Source organism: Elephas maximus, chromosome 9, assembly GCF_024166365.1.
Source record: "Elephas maximus indicus isolate mEleMax1 chromosome 9, mEleMax1 primary haplotype, whole genome shotgun sequence".
Taxonomy (NCBI): Eukaryota; Metazoa; Chordata; class Mammalia; order Proboscidea; family Elephantidae; genus Elephas; species Elephas maximus.
Window position 1 is genome coordinate 10,700,000 of NC_064827.1, and position 19,764 is coordinate 10,719,763.

The 19,764-nt window shown below is 45.0% G+C and overlaps 1 protein-coding gene across 5 annotated transcripts in view; it reads left to right on the forward strand.

Annotated features, from left to right (window-relative positions):
• PIP5K1B (phosphatidylinositol-4-phosphate 5-kinase type 1 beta) overlaps window positions 1-19,764 on the forward strand; it is a 373,029-nt gene that overhangs the window by 99,652 nt on the left and 253,613 nt on the right. For all 5 annotated transcript variants that reach the window (XM_049896709.1, XM_049896708.1, XM_049896712.1 and 2 more), the window contains one exon: window positions 15,560-15,644. The gene's annotated coding sequence lies outside the window, so the exon portion shown is untranslated. The remainder of the gene's footprint in view (window positions 1-15,559; window positions 15,645-19,764) is intronic.

Here is a 19,764-nt window from a genome sequence, read left to right on the forward strand (position 1 = left end):
TGTGTCAATGCATCTTGTTGAGGATCTTCCTCTTTTTTTCGCTGACCCTCTACTTTACCAAGCATGATCCCTCCAGGGACTGATCCCTCCTGATAATATGAAGTATGTGAGACAAAGTTTTCGGAAGCTAATTAACAAAAAGCTGGAGAGTGATCATGAGGCTGAATTTCCAGCATGGTTATAACATGGTTTACGTGGTAAATGTTTCTTGAGCATCTACTATGGGCCAGACATGGAACTTACTTAGCAACACTGTCTCTAGTTCCAGTAGACACATTAAGCGCCTGGCTTTGGAGTTTATATTACAATGGGAAAAATAGACAAAAACGGATAGGTAACAAAACCATTAACCAATTACAATAAATATTAGAAGAAGTACACCCAGGGCTGAGAAACTGGATCATAGAGAAGTGGCTGCTTTGGGCCAGGTGGTCAGAGAGAAGTATCACAGATAGAGGGGGTAACGTGCAGTGTCCTGGAGGCAACACAGACCTCCGCAGTGTTTTGTGACCTAGAAGCCTCATGAGTAGGGAGGAGAATGGCATGAGATGAGGTTGAATGCGAGGTAGACGACAGATCGTGGAAGGTCTGATGGGCCAACAATGCTATGGTAGGAGTTGGGTGCTATCTTAGGTTGGGTCCTCTAGAGAAGCAGAACCAGTGAAGTGTCTATGTATATATATATATGTATGTATGTATATACATATATATAGAGAGAGAGAGAGATTTACATCAAGGAAATGGCTCACGTGGTGTTAGAGGTTAGGAAGTCCCAAGTCAGTGGGTCAGGCTGGAGGCTTCTCCTGACTGACGTAGCTGCAGGGGCTGGCGAGCCAAAAATCAGTAGGTAAGATGGCAGGCCACTGGCTCACAGGCTGCAGAGACTGACAAATCCCAAGAATGGCAGGTAAGCTGCTAGCTGAAGTCCAAAGAACTGGAGGTCAGATGAATAGGAGCCGGCTGCAGGATCCAGAGGCAGCAAAAGCTTGCAAGTCTTGCCAGAAGGTCCATCTATATTGGATGCAGGCCATACCCCCAAGGATACTCCATTTCAACTGATTGGCTACTCACAGCAGATCCCATTATGGAGGTGATCACATTATATCAGATCTCATCATAGAGGTGATTATGTCATTATACGACTACCAAACTATATCATAACTGTCAAACCACTGAGAATCATGGCCCAGCTAGTTGGCAACCCTAACCATCACAGATGCTATTCTAAATGCAATGGGCACTGAAGGTTTACCCAAGGAACTAACCTGAGCTGATTCCCTATTTCAGACCCTTCTTGCCTTGAGAAGAAGGGTGTCCGGGAGGCCAGTGAGGAGGCTGTTGTACTAGTCTAGGCTAAAGATGCTGGTGACTGGGCTGAGGAGTTTGCAGGGAGGATGGAGAAGGCAAGACAATTTTGAGAAATCGGCAGGACTTGGGGGAGGCAGGATGGTGGGGAGAGGGAGACATCAAGGGTAACTTCTGGTTTTCTGGCTTGAGCATTAAATGAGATGGAAACATCAGAACGGACGGGGATAGAGGTACTTGAGTTGTTGAGAAATCACTGTGTTGAATATGCTTGTGAAGAATCCAGAGAGATGCATCAGTTGGATATGCAAGTCCGGAGCTGAGGAAAGTTCTGGGCCCATCAGTACGCTCAGTTTAGTAGATTGGAGTATAATTTGCACGAGTGAATCTCCCCATCTGTGAAGCGTTCCCTCTCTCTATCAGTGACGAGACGTAGGGTGCACACCCAGTCGTGAGAATGAATCCAGTCTCTCTTTGTGGGTCTTGTATTAATCCAGTGCCTTCACATGACTTGTGGAGTGCCTGGGTGGCTCAAAGGGTCAAGTGCTCGGTGACTAACTGAAAGCCCTGGCGACCTACTTCTGAAAAGTCAGCCATCAAAAACCCAGTGGAGCGCAGTTATACTCTACATGCATGGGGGCACCATGAGTCTGCTCAGTTTGAGGGTGACTGGACTGGCTACCACATAAAAACGAAAAAAGTTGCCATAAAAAAAAGACTGATTTTGCAGAAGTAGATTGCCAGGCCTTTCTTCCTAGGAGGAGTCCTGGTGGCACAGTGGTTAAGCCCTCGGCTGCTAACCAGAATGTCAGTGGTTTGAATCCACCAGCTGCTCTGAGAGAGAAAGATGTGGCAGTCTGCTCCCATAAAGATTATAGCCTTAGAAAACCTATGGGGCAGTTCTGTTCTGTCCTATAGGGTTGCTATGAGTCAGAATCGACTCGATAGCATGGGTTTTCTTCTGAGAAGCCTCTGGGTGGACTCAAACTTCCAGCCGTTTGGTTAGCAGCTGAGGAAGTTAACCATTTGCATGACCCAGGAACTCCACCACATAGATAGATGGGTCCATAGGTATTTTAAGCCGTTGGTCTGTTCCCAGACTCTTTGCTTGCCTCCCGATGAGGTAAATCGAAATTGTGTGTGGGGGAAAGGGGAAAAAGGGGAGATTGGGTGCTTTGCTTGGTCAGACCTTAAGCCAGAAAAGCCAGTTGCCACCAAGTGGACTCCAACTCATGGTGACCTCATGTGTGTCAGGGTAGAACTGTGCTTCATAGGGTTGTTCATGGCTGATTTTTCAGGCCTTTCTTCTGAGGTACCTTTGAGGAGACTTGAACCTCCAACCTTCTGATGAGCAGCTGGGCATGTTACCACTTGCACCTACCCGGGGCCCCCTGAGCCAGGACCCAGTCCTGAATATTCTGATTAAAAAAAAAAAAATTCTGATAAGAACCCCAGAATTGGGCGGTCCACAGGAAAATAACCAGTCTGGGCAGGAGGGAGCTTAAATTCCAGGGGGACTTAGCGTATTGGCATGAGGGAAAGGGCACATATTTTTCCTGTTGGCTCACTAATAATCACAGTAATGCTAGATCCTTCCTGGATTTCTTTCACTTGGGCTGACTTTAGGAATTATAGGTTTATCCTGTTCCTTGATTCCTTGATGCTGAGAAAAATGGGTGTGTTTAGTACTGACACGTCAGCCCAGCAGTGGGTTTTGAGGCAGCAGGCCAGGTACGTAAGATTTGAAATATATCCCAAAGCCAAACGGACTTGAAAGAATTTGGAATTTCATCTTGTTTAATTAATCACTGTGAAAACGGAACATTCACATATTGTCCAATGTTAGACAGGAGGAAGGAAGAATACGTTATTAAGCACCTACTTAATGTATAAACCAAAAAAACCCCAAACCCATTGCCGTTGAGTTGATTCTGACTCATAGACACCCTATAGGACTGGGTAGAGCTGCCCCATAGAGTTTCCAAGGAGCGCCTTGTGGATTCAGACTGCTGACCTTTTGGTTAGCAGCCATAGCTTTTAACTATGCCACCAGGGTTTCCACTTAATGTGTAAGGACTGGAAATAAGACATCTTGTCTTCACTCGAGACTTAACTAAGAAGAGTGACAGACACTTTCGTATGCCAGTGGCCATCCAGTTGATTCCAGCTCACCTGAGGCTGTATGTTTCAGAGCAGAACTACACTCGGTAGGGTTGTCAATGGCTGTGACCTTTCAGAAGCAGATCACTGGTACTTTCTTCTGCGTCGTCTCTCTGGGGTTTGAACCACCAGGCTTGCAGCTGGTAGCCACTCAGGGACTGCTGTTGTTGTGTGCCCTCAAGTCAATTCCGACGCACAACAGACCCTATAGGACAGAGTAGAACTGCCCCATAGGGCTTCCAAGGCTATAATCTTTATGGAAGTAGATTGGCAGGTCTTTCTCGTCTTTCTCCTGTGGAGCTGCTGGTGGGTTCAAACCTCTGACCTTTCGGTTAGCAGCCACGTGCTTTACCACTGGTGGCTCCTTATCAGTGACTCCTGCATGCTCATATATACGCTCATTAAACATTCAACCTTTGAATCTGTCTACCTGCCAGGCTCTGTGCTAACTGCTGGGGCTTACAGGCCAACATCTGGAGGTCTATTGCCCTAGAAGGCCTAGTGACGTAGAGGAAAGACCTTGGAGCTGATGAGTACAGTCCACGCACAGAGGGGAGGCTCTGTACCCTGACTTGGGAGGGGCAGGTGGACCCCTGGGAGGAAATGATGCCTCAGCTTCTTCTTGGAGGACAAAGAGCAATTGGCCAGGGAGAGCGGGAAGTGATGTGTCGACACTGGAGTGTACATAGGCAGGGCCAGGGATCGTGGGCATTCTGGGAACTGTAGGTCATTCCTTGTGGCTGGGACTGTGCTGGGGGCAGGTGGTGAGGAGGGTGCTACCAAAAAAAAAAAAAAAAACCCAAAAACAAACCTTTGCCGTGAAGTCTATCCCGACTCATAGCGAGCCTATAGGACAGAGGAGAATTGCCCCATAGGGGTTCCAAGGCTGCGTAATCTTTACGGGAGCAGACTGGCACATCTTTCTCTAGTGAAGCGGCTGGTGGGTTCAATCTGCTGACCTTTTGATGAGCCGCTGAGCACTTAACCACTGCACCACCAGGGCTTCTTAAACACTGTGTTGGAGACTTTGAATTCTGTCCTGAAGCTGTGGGAAGCCACTGTGGGGTTGTCACAGAGGAGGGCACACAGGCAGCTTTTCATCACAGCCAGATCGCGCCCTGGCCAGGTGGACTAAGGAGGCAGAGGCAGTAGAAATCTACTCAAGAAAGGAGGAAGTCTCAACTAAGTCGTAGGGAAAATGCAGAGAGGGAATCAGGCTCAAAGAACCTTAAGGAGGTTGATTGGGAAGAACTTGACTGATGGGCCATGGGGATGGGCTGAGAAGGAGAAGTTGGGGATGGCTTGGCTAAAAATCCAAACCAGGGTCCCAGCCGTGTCAGTTCTTTCTGTGAGCCTCTCTCCCAGTTGCTGGCGTCTGCCAGGTCCTTGGCGTTCTTTGGTATCTGTCTTTCCCAATGTGTGCGTCTCTGTGTCTGTTCTGCTCTTTTTATAACTCAGGAGTGATAGGGTTTAGGACCCACCCTGTGCAGGTATGATCTCATTAACATACGAAAAGAGAAAATGTATTTCCAAATAGGATCACCTCCACAGGTACAGGGGCCAAGAATTGATCACATAGTTTTGGGAGACGCAACAAAAAGCAAAGATATCACTTTGAGGGCTAAGGTACACTTGACCCAAGCCATGGTATTTTCAATTGCCTCATATGCATGTGAAAGCTAGGCAATGAATGAGGAAGACCGGACAAGAATTGATACGTTTGAGTTATAGGGCTGGCAAAGAATGTTGAACATACCATGGATTACCAGAAGAAGGCACAAATCTGTCTTGGAAGAAGTACAGCCAGAATGCTCCTTAGAAGTGAGAATGGTGAGACTTTGTCTAATGTTCTTTGAACATGTTATCAGGAGGGGCCAGACCCTGGAGAAAGACATCATCCTTGGTAAAGTAGAAGGTCAGTGAAAAAAGGAAGACCCTCAACGAGATGGATTGACACAGTGGCTGCAACAATGGGCTCAAACATAGCAAAGACCATGAGGATGTCGCAGGACCGGGCAGTGTTTCTTTCTGTTGTATATAGGGTCACTATGAGTTGGAACCGACTCGACGGCACCTAATGACAACAACAACATTCTCAGAACCCAGTTGCGGGGAGTATGATTAGACATCACATGGCTGGAAAGTTGTCAGGCAACGGTATGGCTGTCTAGAAGCACAGGGCCTTGTTTGGGCTTCTTTCTAATGTCTGGTTAAACCGCAGAACTTTTGTTTTACCTCTTCTGTGGCCTGGGCTGGCCTTGGCTTGACCTGACCTGATAGGCCCTTGACTGACTCAGTCCGCGTACCTTCGAGAAAGCCCTTGGTAGGGGTAATCTGATAGTTGAGCCTGGGTCACATGTCCCTGCCAGCTCATTCTGTGGCTGGGATGGAGGTGGCCAAGGGGCACCACCGGGGCAGGCAGATAGATTCTCTGAGAACTCCTGTTATCTTCTGTAGTGAGTGAAGCTTGAAAATTTAGTCATCTTCCACTTAACCCCAATTCCTCCAGACCCAATAGACCTCAGGTTCTAATAAGGCCTTGCAACAAACCCGGGGCAGGTGCCTTCCTCCCTCCACCTCCCCTCCCAGTTCTGCCCTGATCTTCTAGATTCTCATCACCACGACCCCCACGTGGCTTCTAGATTTGCTCTCCAACTCTAGTCTTCCTTTCTGTTGCATCTCGCCTACTCTTAAGCATTATTATTTTTAAATATCTGATCGGACTCCTACTCAAAAAAGCCTCTGTAAATGTTGTCTAATTTATTATATAACTGTGCTGGCTCCCAAGGCTAGCCTGGGACCTGATTTCCCACTGTTGTTGTTAGCTGCCTTGAGTTGGCCCCTGGCTCATGACGATCCATGCACAATGGGTTTAGACCGTTGTGATCCGTAAGATTTTCATTGGCAGATTTTCTGAGGTAGACTGCCAGGCCTTTCCTCCTAGTCTTAGTCTGAAAGCTCCGCTGGTCAACACCATAGCAACAAGCAAGCCTCTAGTGACACATGGGTCGTGGCTAAGCATGAGGTGTATTGATTGGGAGTCAAACCTGGTCTCCTGCGTGGAAGCAGAAAATGCTACCACAGAACCACTATTAGGTCTGTATAGTCTTCCTCTCTTATCAGGCTTGTCCTTCTCTGACACTCTGCTTTCTCTCCCTCACACCCCTGAGACCTCCCTCACCCAGATGTTGCAGCCATCCTGTGAGCCTGCTTACCTGGCCCCTGGCCTTCCCTGTCCTCTGGCCTCCTGATTTCAGCCTTGCTTTTCCAGTGACATGTCGATTCATGGGAAGCAGCTCCCTGCCCTGCGTGTCTTAAGTCTGCACCCAGCCATATCAAGCACTCGGGAAATTTAACATTTCATCTTGGCAGTTTTATTATTATTATTTGCTTTTTAATCTTTTGTTGCATTTTTTAGAGCATTCCATATAGGCCCTCTGACTGATGATTGAATGTTTGTTAGGGGCCAAGCCAAGTAAAAGGCATCAGCTCCTGATTCTGCCTAAGACTTACTAGCCATGCTGTGTTTGGGCTCTGCTTTCCTGTGCCTTGACAACTTGACCGCCTTATTCTGCTGTGTCCCCTGAAGTACTGTCTATAGACATGTCCTAGAATAGATGTTTGAGCCAATCAATCCCCTTCCAATTGAGGAGTATGTTGTAAGTGGTCATTTCATTACCCTTTTCCCTTTATTTGGGCATTTGTATTTGTGCCTGGTCTGAAACCACTTTTATTACTTGTTCACAATCAACGTGATTAGCCCAGCACCATAGAACAGCTTTTATAAGTTTTGCGGTTGATGTCTTCATTCCCTCATGCTTCTTTAACACAGATACCACAGGTGGGTGGCTATAAAGAACAGAACTCCATTTTCTCACAGTTCAGGGAGCTAGAAGTTCAAATCAGGGTCTCAGCCGTGTTGATTCCTTCCTCGTTGGTAGCCCTGGGTGTTCTTTGTTTCCTTGGCTTGTAGATGATCCTCCCGTGGCCTCTGTCTTCCCCTGTGTGTGCTTGGTTCTCTGTGTTCGCCCTGCTCTTTTTGTAACTTGGAGGTGATTAGGTTTAGGACACACCCTACTCAGGTATGGCCTCCTTAATGTGACTAAGAAGATCCTGTTTCCAAACAGGATCACATCCACAGGTATGGGGGTTAAAATTCCAACACACATTTTGTTGTTAGGTGGCGCTCAACTCATAGTGACCCTGTGCACTACAGAACGAAACACTGCCCAGTCCTGCGCCATACTCACAGGCATCGCTGTATTTGAGCCCATTGTTGCAGCCACTGTGTCAATCCATTTCATTGAGGGTCTTCCTATTTTGCTGACCCTCTACCTTACGAATCATGATGTCCTCCTCCAGGGACTGACCCCTCCTGACAACATGTCCAAAGTATGTGAGACGTAGTCTCACCATCCTTGTTTCCAAGAAGCATTCTGGTCGTACTTCTTCCAGGACAAATTCGACACATATTTTAGGTGGACACAATTCAGTCCTTTATAGTTGGACAAACCGTTTTCTCTCCCTCAGTCTCTTCCTGTCCTAAGCAGCATGCTTCATCCCTTCCAACCAACAAATTTTCTTACGCTCCAACTACCACCTGCCACATTCCTCCAGATTTCCTGTAGACACGGAGCCCCGCACCCTGGGTTCAGAGGATGCTCCTCGGAGCAGACGCCAGCTGTCTTGTACTGCGAGTGAGCTCTGTTGGTTTTCTCCACAGATGATGAAGTGGGCACCAAAATGCATTGCAGACACTGCAGGAGCAAAGTAAATAGGTTTTGCTTATTTCTGAGTTCGTGGATTTTCCTACCAATCCAAAATGGCTTCATTTGTATACTGTTTACAATGAATTGTTTTAACAATCATGTAGTTCCTCAGGCATGTGCCGTTAGGGAAAAAAGAGATAGAAAAAGAGCTAAAAAAATTAAATGTGGACAGAAAGCACAATCCAGTGAATGAAAATGAGCATCTTTATTATATAGTAAAGCTGTCATATTGTAGTAAAATTCTCGCCTTCCGTGCGGGATACCCAGGTTCAATTCCTGGCCAACACACGTCATACATAGCCACCAACCAGCCTGTTGCTATGATGCTGCACAGGTTTCAGTGGAGGTTTCAGACTAAGAAGAGCTACGAAGAAAGGCCTGGCAATCTATTTCCAAAAATCAGCTGATGAATCACAACAGTCCAACCCGAAACCAATCATGGGGATGGTACGGGGTGGGCAGCATTTTGTTCTGTTGTGCGTGGGGTCACCATAAGTCAGGGGCCGATGCAACAGTGGCTGGCAACCGCCACTCCACAACCATATTGTGAAGTCCACCAGATTATCAAACGTCTAGATAAAAACCAGGAATAAAAAATGTAAGCATTCTATAGAGGCAAAAAGTCCAACTGTGTGAGATTCTTAGGGATTATCCTGGATGTGTCTAGAGAGAGATTAAGCAAGTAACAATGTTAGTTAAGTCTGCATGGATTTTTTTTTTCCCCACATGCCGAACGGGAAACTCAGGTATCATGGCTATATGTGTGTTCATTTTCTCAGCTGTTAGCTTTTCTTTCCCCTCCCCAGCCCTCACCTCAATACTACCTGCAAACATGTGTGCACACACACACACACACACACACTCACACTCTATGTCTTTGTGCATTGAAAATGAATACTGGGCCAGGAGAAGATTGTGCAATGACGGTACTTTCATGAAAAGATGTGAGTTCCGCTAGTCTGAAACAACGCATCCTGCACACTTGTTTTCACGGGGGCTACTTTCTCGCCTTATGTTTGCAGCAAAGGCTTGGTTTGAAACGTGCTTGAATTCTTTTTAGCACAATCTTTGCTGGGAAAATGAGTTATGAGTGGTTCGTTTTATGCCGAGCCTCTTGTCCCCGTCATTTATAGCTATTCTGTTTATTCACTTGGAGAGAACCATTCCGAGCTGATGAATGTGTTGTATGAGTGAATGGAAGAGCCCTGCAATTTGTTTTGATTGGTCTCCATTTGGATTCATAGCGAGCAGGTGCCATAGTTTGGAATTGGTTTCGGGTTCGGCTGTGGCTTGGTTATATAAACATTAGATACATGAAATGAAGCCTAATTTATTTTTATCAGTAAGGATGGAAGAGCTTTAAGTTGCATCTCAGAGCCCTGTGGTTCTGCTTTTACAGCTTCTGTCCACACGAATGTGCGACATACTGTGTGTCTGGATGTATATGTGGATAAGTGGTCTTCACTGTGCAAATATTTAACATGCAGGTTTTGTGTATTTCTTCGAGAGTTTATACAAATGTTTGAAAAGAAAGAATGCTGAGCCTGTGATTTCTTATTGTAAAATCTTTTCTGGTCTGAAAAAATATAGGCATTTCTACTCTGGGAACTATATCAAGGATTATTTTCAGTTTGGAGTATTTTTGTTGCTGACATTTAAGCCTGGTATATTAGCCCATCACACTTTTAAACATTTGACTTTTCCTGTTGTTTTGTTGTTGGTTGGGGGATGGTGGTGTTTGTTGCCAAAACCACATTAAAATACTAGCCGAAAGGTTGAGGGCTCAAACCCAATACTGGTGTGCAGGGGGCCTCCGTGAGCCAGGGGCCAACTCGAGGCAGCTACCCACAGGCAGGTTGCACCCACTCATAATGATCAAACCAATGGGTCCCTTCCTCATTCCAAAGAGGACTTGAAGTGAGGCTCTGCCTGAGAAACTTGGCAATGGAAAGAAACCAGAAGCGCTGTCTAATGGAGCCAGCACCAGCCATGGTAAGAGAGAATTGGGCAGGGGCCAAGGTCACATAGGGTTAGTAACAGAGATGCACATAAAACCCAAACCTTCGGAGGCCTATCCCATGAGTCCTTGCTGCCTGTCTTCACTGGTGTTTAATGAAGTGTTTTTCTGGGAAGACCAGTAAGGACCTATGGCTGATGTCCCTAACCTCTTGCCTCTACAGGTTGGCCTACTTAGTTGGGTAATTACATAATTAGCCATTTTCCCCTTGTTTGGCCTTGCGTTTGGAGCTCCTTATCTATGGCATATACCGACTTGCATGGCCGTAGCTGGGGAAGCAGAGGTTGAAAAGGTTGCTGGAGAGCATTTCAGGGCTCCTATTCAGGTGTAATATATCTGAAACTCACGTTTTAAAAAGCCCTGCTACCACCTATAAAATCAGAAGTGCCCTCCAGACTGAGACTCGGATGTTAGAACAAGTTTTACGGGAAGCAATTATGTAAATTAATATTGTTGGCTAACCTTTTGATTGCATGTACACATAGAAAAATGCTGCGGAATATCGATCAGACAACCTTCTAATTGTTTTGTCAAGTAACTAGAAGAGAGTCGGGTATGGTGGAAGGAGCAGTGGATTTGAAGTCAGATGACTCTGGACCCTGTGCCTGCCCTGTCTTCTCTTGGTTTGACCAGAATTACCTTGAGTTGAAGGCTCACCACCCCTCTCCCGCCCAGTTCTTCCACTTAACAAAGGGGCAGTAGAAGACCCTGGCTACGTTGTAACATAAGCGCTTTGCAAATTCCCAAGGCTAGGAAACGTGTTGAAAATGCTGATTCCCCACCACTGATCAGAAGTAGTGATTCAGTTGTTTTGGAGTGTGGTCCGAGAACCCGAATTTTACCAAAGCTCCCCCAGGTGTTTCTGATGCCTGTCGCTGCTATCGTTGTTGTTGTTGTTAGCCGCCTTCAAGTCAGCCCCTGACTCATGGCAACCCCATGCACAATGGGGCAAAACGCTGCCCAGCCCTGCACCATCCCCATGATTGGTTTTGGATCAGACTGTTGTGATCCATAGGGTTTTCACTGGCTGATTTTCAGAAGTAGATTGCCAGGCTTTTCTTCCTAGTCCGTCTTAGCCTGGAGGCTCAGCTGATCCCTGTTCAGTATCATAGTAACAGGCAAGCCTCCGCTGGCAGATAGGTGGTGGCTCCTCACGAAGTGCATTGAATGGGAATCCAACCTGGGTCCCCCGCATGGAAGGCAGGAATTCTACCACTGGGCCACCAATGTCTCCCTCACGCTGGTGTAGAGAACGTCAAAGCTAGGCTGAGATGCAGGTGCTGGATGGTCACGAAGTTCATTCACCAACCGAGGAATTCACTTCTACAAACCAGCTTCATAGCCCAAGAGAGTCCACCTCAGCAAAATTAAAAATGGCTATATTTCACTTAAGGAGCCCTGGTGGTGTTACAGTTAAGTTCTTGGCACCTAACTGATAGGTTGGCAGTTCGAACCCACCCAGTGGCTCCACGGGAAAAACACGTGGCGATCTGCTTCCGTAAAGGTTACAGCCTAGGAACCCTATGGGGCAGTTCTGCTCTGTCACATGGGGCCACTGTGAGTCGAAATGGACTCAACAACTGCCACCAACAACAACAACAGACTCCACTGGTAGGACAGCCAATCTCAAGTGTCCAAACAGCAAGTGTGAAAGTGGAGGAGGCCAGGGGATTATACGCAGCTCTAAAGCGACATCACGTAGGTGGTGGCATCTCGCACATCCGAGTTACTCAGTAAATGACTGTCTTCCTTGGCTCAAACTGAGTGAAAGCATAGAAACGTAGACAGCCATCAAATAGGGTCCATTATGTATTCTTTAAAGTAACAGAGATACTATATACCAGAAAGGATAGATAAGCAATCAGGCAGTGGAAAAAAAAAAAAAAAAGTCACTGCCTGTCATGTATTTAATGCTAGCTGAGCTGGTGTCTCAACTGTTTAACCGTCTGACACCGCGAGCTGGCTCTGTTTAATATCAGACATACTGTAAGAAAATCGTTTCTAACCAGGAGCCTTGTGTCAGGCTACGTAGGAACACAACTCTGACGGAAAGCTCAGCCTGAGATCCTGCCCTTACTTGGCCACGGGAGTTTCTGCATTCCAGGCTGTTGCCAGAGGCTGTAAGCCTGCGTGCCTCGCTGTCTCTTATCAAAAGCTTGGGTCTGAGAAATAATATCCGGGTCTGGCTGGAGGATATGCAGTCCATTCATTCTTCATCTGGATAGCCGAGATTTTATTCGTGCTTTAGTGGGGTCATCAGACAGCTGCATATTTGAAGGTGCATGTTTGAGCTTCTTGTCAGTTTCCCTTTACTGGGCAGGATTCGTGAAAAAAGACACGTCCTTATGGAGGAGTCTCCAGGTGATGCAAGTGGTTAATAGTCTCAGCTGCTAACCAAAAGACTGGAGGTTTGAGTCCACTTAGAGGTGCCTCAGAAGAAAGGTCTGGGTAACTACTTCTGAAACATCAGCCATTGAAAACCTGTGGAGCACAGTTCTGCTCTGACGCACAGGGGGGTCGCCATGAATCAGAATCGACTTGGTAGCACCTGGTTTGGTTTGTATCCTTATGGAATTTTTGAACTGTGTGTTCAAAGAGGAAACTGATAGGTTTGCAAACAGAGAAAATAGTACCTTACTGAGAGTGGAGGATCAGGCTAGCATCAAACCACTCATCTGTGAGCAGGGAGGCAAGTGAGAAGATAGCGATAATGATATTTATAGGGAGGTAATTTTTTTTTTTTTTTAAGAGAACAAGACTGTGAGCCAAGAATGCTGTACTGCCCAAGACATCTACTCATATATGAGGACAAAAGAAGGGCATTGCTGGACGTGGAGTGACTCAGAACGGACCTACTGTATGCCATTTCTGAGAGCTACTTGAGAAGTGGTCTCACCAAACGATTAAATCAGATGTCAGGATGGGGAGGAAGAAGAGCCTGGGAAACAGTTACGAGCAGAGAACTTTCTAACACACATGGCCCACTCTACACAAGTGGCAAGAATGGGGCTGTGCATGTTAATTGCGATTTCTTGAAAGAAGAGATGTACTTACTGACTCTGAGGAGATATTTAATGGTTTGGAGTGGAGCAGGCAGAGAGAGTAAAATAAAAACCTTCCAAGTATCTCCCCCTGTGGAGGAGGAATAGAGGAATAAGCAGTGATACCACCGGTTGGGTGCTCTGAAAGCAGGGTGTGGGATGGAGTTCAGGGTGCAAGGTGATGATTAGGGATCAACACTCGTGAAGGTGGGCGCAGACAGGCAGAGGGAGTGGTCGTATATGGGTGACTATGAGTTGCTATGATGAACTGACTCGACTGTACCTGACCACAGCCATATCCTTACTTTAAGGTCAGCTGATTAACAGCCTCAGTTTCCTCTGCAATCTTAATGCCACTTTGTTCTGGGAATTAGAATATGAACATCTTTGGAGACGTGCGAGTGGGCATTATTCTGCCTACCACCCAAAAAAGAGAACAAACAACCTTTTGGGGTTGAGTAGATGCAGACTCCTGGTGAGCCCATGTGTTGCAGAGTAGAGCTGTGCTTCACAGGGTTTTCAATGGCTGTGATCTTTTGGAAGTGGATCTGCAGGCCTGTCTTCTGGGCACCTCTGGGTGGATTTGAACCACCAATATTTTGGATAGCAGTTGAGTGCAAACCATTTGTGCCACCCAGGAACCTCCTGCCTACCACGGTTCCCATGGTATAGAACATTGAGGAAAGGCAGTTACTTAAAGATGCTTCTCATTCCTAACAGAAGGCTCTTACAGGTATGCTGTGTGCCCTGTATGTAGATCCTTGAATGATGCACTACTTCCCACCTAAGGAGCCCTGGTGGCACAGTGGTTAAGTGCTCAGCCGCTAACTGAAAGGTTGGTGGTTTGAATCTACTCATTGGCTCCTCGAGTGAAGGACTTGGTTATCTGGTTTCCTAAAGATTAAAAAAAGATTACAGCTTAGGAAACCCTATGGGGCAGCTCTACTCCGTCATGTGGGGTCCCTATGAGTCAAAATCAACTCGATGGCACCTGACAACATCAATTCCTCCACGCCCAAACCTGATAAAGACGGGACAGTAGTGATCTCCGTGCACCATTGGGCTGATTGCCTCAGACTTTGTACAGAAAGGAATGTGGCCTTGAGTGGAAGAGTTGGTGTGCTTATCATTTGGCCCAATGATCCCACTTCTAGAATTCCTTCCCATAGGAATGAAAGTACTAGAACATCAAAGATGTCTAAATAAGGTTGTTTAATGCTGCTCTGGTCATAGTAACCAAACCTGGAAAAAATCTGAATGTCCCTCAGCACAGGCCTGATTGATTATAGGCTGCCACACCTGTCCGGAATATTATGAAGTCATTTGAAAATGAGGTAGCCATGTAGATTTGAAAGGATATTTAAAGTATACCGGTAAAAGCCAGTGGCAGAAATGTGTGTGTGCGTGTTTAAGCGAAAACAGAGAAAATTTTTGAAAGAATATACAACAAACTGTTAACATTGGTTATGTTGGGGAGAAATAAGAGTAGAAAATTTTAATTAAAACTTTTTTTTTTTTTTTTAATTTTTGGTGAAAGAATATACAGCCAAAGATAGGCCGTTTCAACAATTTTTCCATGTACAATTCAGTGACATGGGTTGCCTTCTTGCTATCCTTTTCCAAATGATTCTACAACCATTATTTTAAACTCATTGCCCCCTCAGCTTCCCATCCAACCTTTCCTTTTTACTTTGTGTGTCTCTGTATCTTTAACATTGATTTTAATGAGCATGTGTCTCTTCCGATAAAAAATAATTATAGCAAAAGAGGTTTATTGAAGTGTTCTTGGAGGTTATGTTATCTATATGAAAATCACAGTCGATTTATCTTAGGGGTAATATTGAAGAACTGTCCACATTTAGCACAGGGTCTTCATTATAAAAGCTGTGGGAAATAGTTCTTCTCCATCATCAATCCCCGGATATTTCTGAGTGATGGGTTTGCTTTTATCTTATGGACATTGGGCATCTGGTAATTGGTCCGTGTCTTCTTTTGCTGTGGCCACAAGGAAGCTCAGCATCAGAAGGGAAGCTGTACAATTCACACAACTGCTCAGGGCCACGTAGCTGGTGTTCTCTGTATAGGCCTACTGCTGGTGCCGTCTTATTCTCTAACTTTCTTTTTCCCTCGTGTATATGCCTTTTTATTTTAACTGGCTACCTTGTATGTATGTCTTTAGCCACTTCTGATCTTTTTTTTTTTGGGGGGGGGGCGGCAGCGAGGAAGGGCTATGAATAAATAATGACCAGTGATTTCTATTCTAACAGGAACCTGGGAAGGAAAAGAATATCAGCAATGAATAGAACACTCATCACTAGCAACTACAGATGACTTGCCATTTCGTTTACAAAGGTATGGAGATAATGCATAGATTATTTGTTGTTAGGTGCTGTTGTTATTGTTAGGTACCACCGAGTTGGTTCCAACTCATAGCCACCCCATGGACAACAGAACGAAAAGCCAATAGGTCCTACACCATCCTCACAATTGTTGCTATGCTTGAGCCCATTGTGACAGTCACTGTGTCAATCCATCTTGTTGAGGGTCTTCCTCTTTTTCATTGACCCTCTGCTTTACCAAGCATGATGTCTGTCTTGGTCATCTAGTCCTGCTATAACAGAAATACCACAAGTGGATGGCTTCAACAAAGAAAAGTTTATTTCTTCGCAGGAAAGTAGGCTAAAAGTCCAAATTCAGGGTGTCAGCTCCAGGGGAAGGCTTTCTCTTTCTGTCAGCCTTCTCAATCTTCCCCTGGACTAAGAGCTTTTCTGCGCAGGAACCCTGGGTCTAAAGGATGCACTCTGCTCCCGGTGCTTCTTTCTTGGTGGTACTAGGTCCCAACTGTCTGCTTGCTTCTCTTTCCTTTTATCTCTTGATAAGGTGACCTGAGTAAGGATGGCGTTACAATCCCACCCTAATCCTCTCAACATAAAATTATAATCACAAAATGGAGGATGACCACACAGTGCTGGAAATCATGGCCTAACCAAGTTGATACATACATGTTGGGGGACATAATTCAATCTATGACATTCCTCCACCCTTTGGCCCCCCAAAAATCACATTCTTGCAACATGCAAAACATATCCTATCATACCATAGCAAAAGTCTTAACTCCAAGTCCAAAATCCAAAAATTTCTCTTCGTCTGTGAAATCTAGAATACAAGTTATCTGCTTCCAAATGTACACAGCAAAACAGGTACAAGCTAGACATTTCCATTACAAATGGGAGAAACTAAAGGGAAAGAAGGCATAACAGGCACCAAGCAAGTTGGCAGAACACATTACATCAGCCCTCAAGAGTTGAAAATAATCCTCTTTTCTCTCAGACACTTTACACAATGGCCCTGCCCTCCAGACTCTAGGTATTGGCCACACTCTCCAGATTCTGAGTGGAGACCCTCAGCCCGGGGCTTCACTTCCGCCTTCCAGGCCCACTGGGACAACTACTCTACTCCCTCGGCTTTAGGTGCACCACTCTCCTCTTCCATCTGAGTGGCAGCGCCACCTTTAGAAACACCAGGGGCCATGGCTCCACCCTTTGAGACCCCTGAGGTCATGAACATACCTTTTGAGACTGAGGCAGCTCGGTTTCTTGTGTTCCTTGTCTCTTTAGCTTCCTTTTTCTGGTTTCTTGGCCTCTCGGCTCCTTGGGCCTCACACCCACATCTCCCTTGCTGGGGCAAGTGTTCCAAAGCTCAGTAGCTCCACTGAGAAGTGCCTGGAGGCACTCCACTCTGCCAGGAAGCCTCCTGCATATAGGCACTCAGCTCTCTCCCTGTCTTGGGGGGACATAATTCAATCCATGATAATGTCCTTCTCCAGGGACTGGTCCCTCCTGATAACATGTCCAAAGTATGTGAGACGAAGTCTCGCCATCCTCACTTGAAGGAGCATTTTGGCTGTACTTCCTCCAAGATAGATTTGTTCATTCTTCTAGCAGTTCATGGTATATTGAATATTCTTTGCCAACACCATAATTCAAAGGCATCAATTCTTCTTTGGTCTTCCTTATTCATTGTCCAGCTTTTCCATGCATATGAGGTGATTGAAAAGACCATGGCTTGGGTCAGGTGCACCTTAGTCCTTGAAGTGACACCTTTGGTTTTTTACACTTCGAAGAGGTCTTTTGCAGCAGATTTGCCCAGTGCTATATGTCATTTGATTTCTCGACTATTGCTTCCCCAGGAGTTGATTGTGGATCCAAGTAAAGTGAAATCCTTGACAACTTTAGTATTTTCTCTGTTTATCATGATGTGGCTTATTGGTCCAGTTGTAAGTTGGGCAATATCTTCAGCGAATTCCACTGACTCACTACAGAGCTCTTACTTACCTCTTTTATTGTGTATTTCTTACAAATATTCCAGAACATGAGTCTAGCTCCGGACCTTTAACTTTGACATTATCTTAAAATTTAAAACAAATAAGAGAATAGAAATAGGAAATTGTGTGACCCACCACTGGCCTGCCTAAAAGGCTGGAATGCAGTAGGTGTGGTCTTGCTGATGTAATTATTGTGTACACTTATACTTTTTCACTGAGGTAGCGGTTTCCTGAGTTTTAAATATAGCAGTGCTTACTGCAGAGTTCTTAGAGATGATAGCAAAATTTAAATATGAAAACCCAAAGCACTCATACTGCATCATCTGGAGATACTCACTAGCACGCCTGTGAATTTTCTTCCTCCTTTCTGTTATATGCGCATTGACAGATATGGGATTGTAATGTTTTTAAAAACAATGTCTGTAATCTGTGGTTACCTTGGTGTCCATAGTTACAAACGATGTACCTTAACAGGTGAGGAAACATAAGTAGAGGAACAAACAGTAGTCTCTCCTGTGACCATTTTAACAGGGATCTGTAGTTCACCAGGATGTCCCCAAGCATCTCATTTGCATCTTACACAGAAGTCCTTGATTAACAGGTCCTGGGTGACCTTGGTTAAGCATCACTCTACAGAAAAAGCCTTTGAATCCAGGTGATATTTTATGGCCATGCTTTATCATTATTACCTATTTTGTGTTCCTTGAAGGGAATTTAATTATGGTGTTGAGCTGTGTTGGCAAAGAATATTGAATATACTGTGGGCTGCCAAAAGAACAAACAAATCTGTCTTGGAAGATGTACCACCAGAATGCTCCTTAGAAACAAGAATGGTGAGACTATGTCTCAAATGCTTTGACGGGGTCAGTCCCTGGAGAAGGACATCATGCTTGGTAGACGGCCAGTGAAAAAGAGGAGGATTCTCAACAAGATGGATTGACACAATGGCTGCAACAATGGGCTCAAGCATCAAAACGATTGTGAGGATGGCACAGGACTGGGCAGTGTTTTGTTCTGTTTGTACATAATAGGGTCACTATGAGTCAGAAGCGACTCGGTGGCACCGAACAACAACAAAAGGAATTTAAAAATAAACAAAACAGGAGTTTACCGACTTATACTCTTACCTATTTGGAATCAGGGGTGATTTACAAAGTAATAAATACTTCAGGGCAATCTCATCATCTGTCCTTCAATGACGCCAATTAGCCAGCCTGTCATTCAGGTTGTTCTTTCAAGCACCCTTCAGAGTTGCTCTTGGAGTTTTTCAGTTTGAAAGCTGCAGAGCCTTAGAAGTGAAATGATTGGAATGCATTCTTTAGGGAGTCTTGATTCTTCTGTTGGCTCTTTAAACAGCTCAGGGTTCAAGAAAATCACGCTTTTCGTTATTATCATTAGTGCATGCTGTACCGAACTCACGTACATACCTTCAGAAAGAGATGGACTAAAGCTTTGCACAGACAATTTGCTAAAGAAATACTAATAACCAAAAAAGCATGGGAAAAATGTCCGTCCTTATGACTAATCAAAAAACACAAAATAGAATGATATTTTCCCCCTGTGGTTCAAACTAGCAAAGTGTTTTGTTTGATTTTGTTTGAAAATACTTGATGTGGTAGAGATACAAAGCATGTATAATATTTTAGCAGCAGTCATTGTCCCAGGAATCTGTGGCACTCTAATTACATATTCTGTTGGGTAAATATGTATAAGAACTTGGAGTACAGTTGTATTTGTCATAGAGATAAATAGGAAACCTCCTGAAGGTCCATTAATAAAGGAATGTTGTATTGTGATACATTTTTGTGATACAGTCTTTCAGGCATCTGACATTGTTTCTAATTAATATTTAATGACCTGGAAAATGTTTATGGTATAAACTGAAAAGGTCAGGACACAAAATTGTATACAATGTAAAATCCTAGTTTTGTTAAAAAAAAAAAACACATTTGAAAAAGATCAGAAGATAAAATAGTCTAATGTTAAAACAAAACAAAACAAAAAAACAGCTGTCATCAAGTTGGTTCCAACTCATGGCAACGCCATGTGTCTCGAAGTTGAAATGTGCTCCACAGTTTTCAATGGCTGATTTTTTGAAAGTCGATTGCCAAGCCTTTCTTCCGAGGTGCCTCTGAGTTGACTCGAACC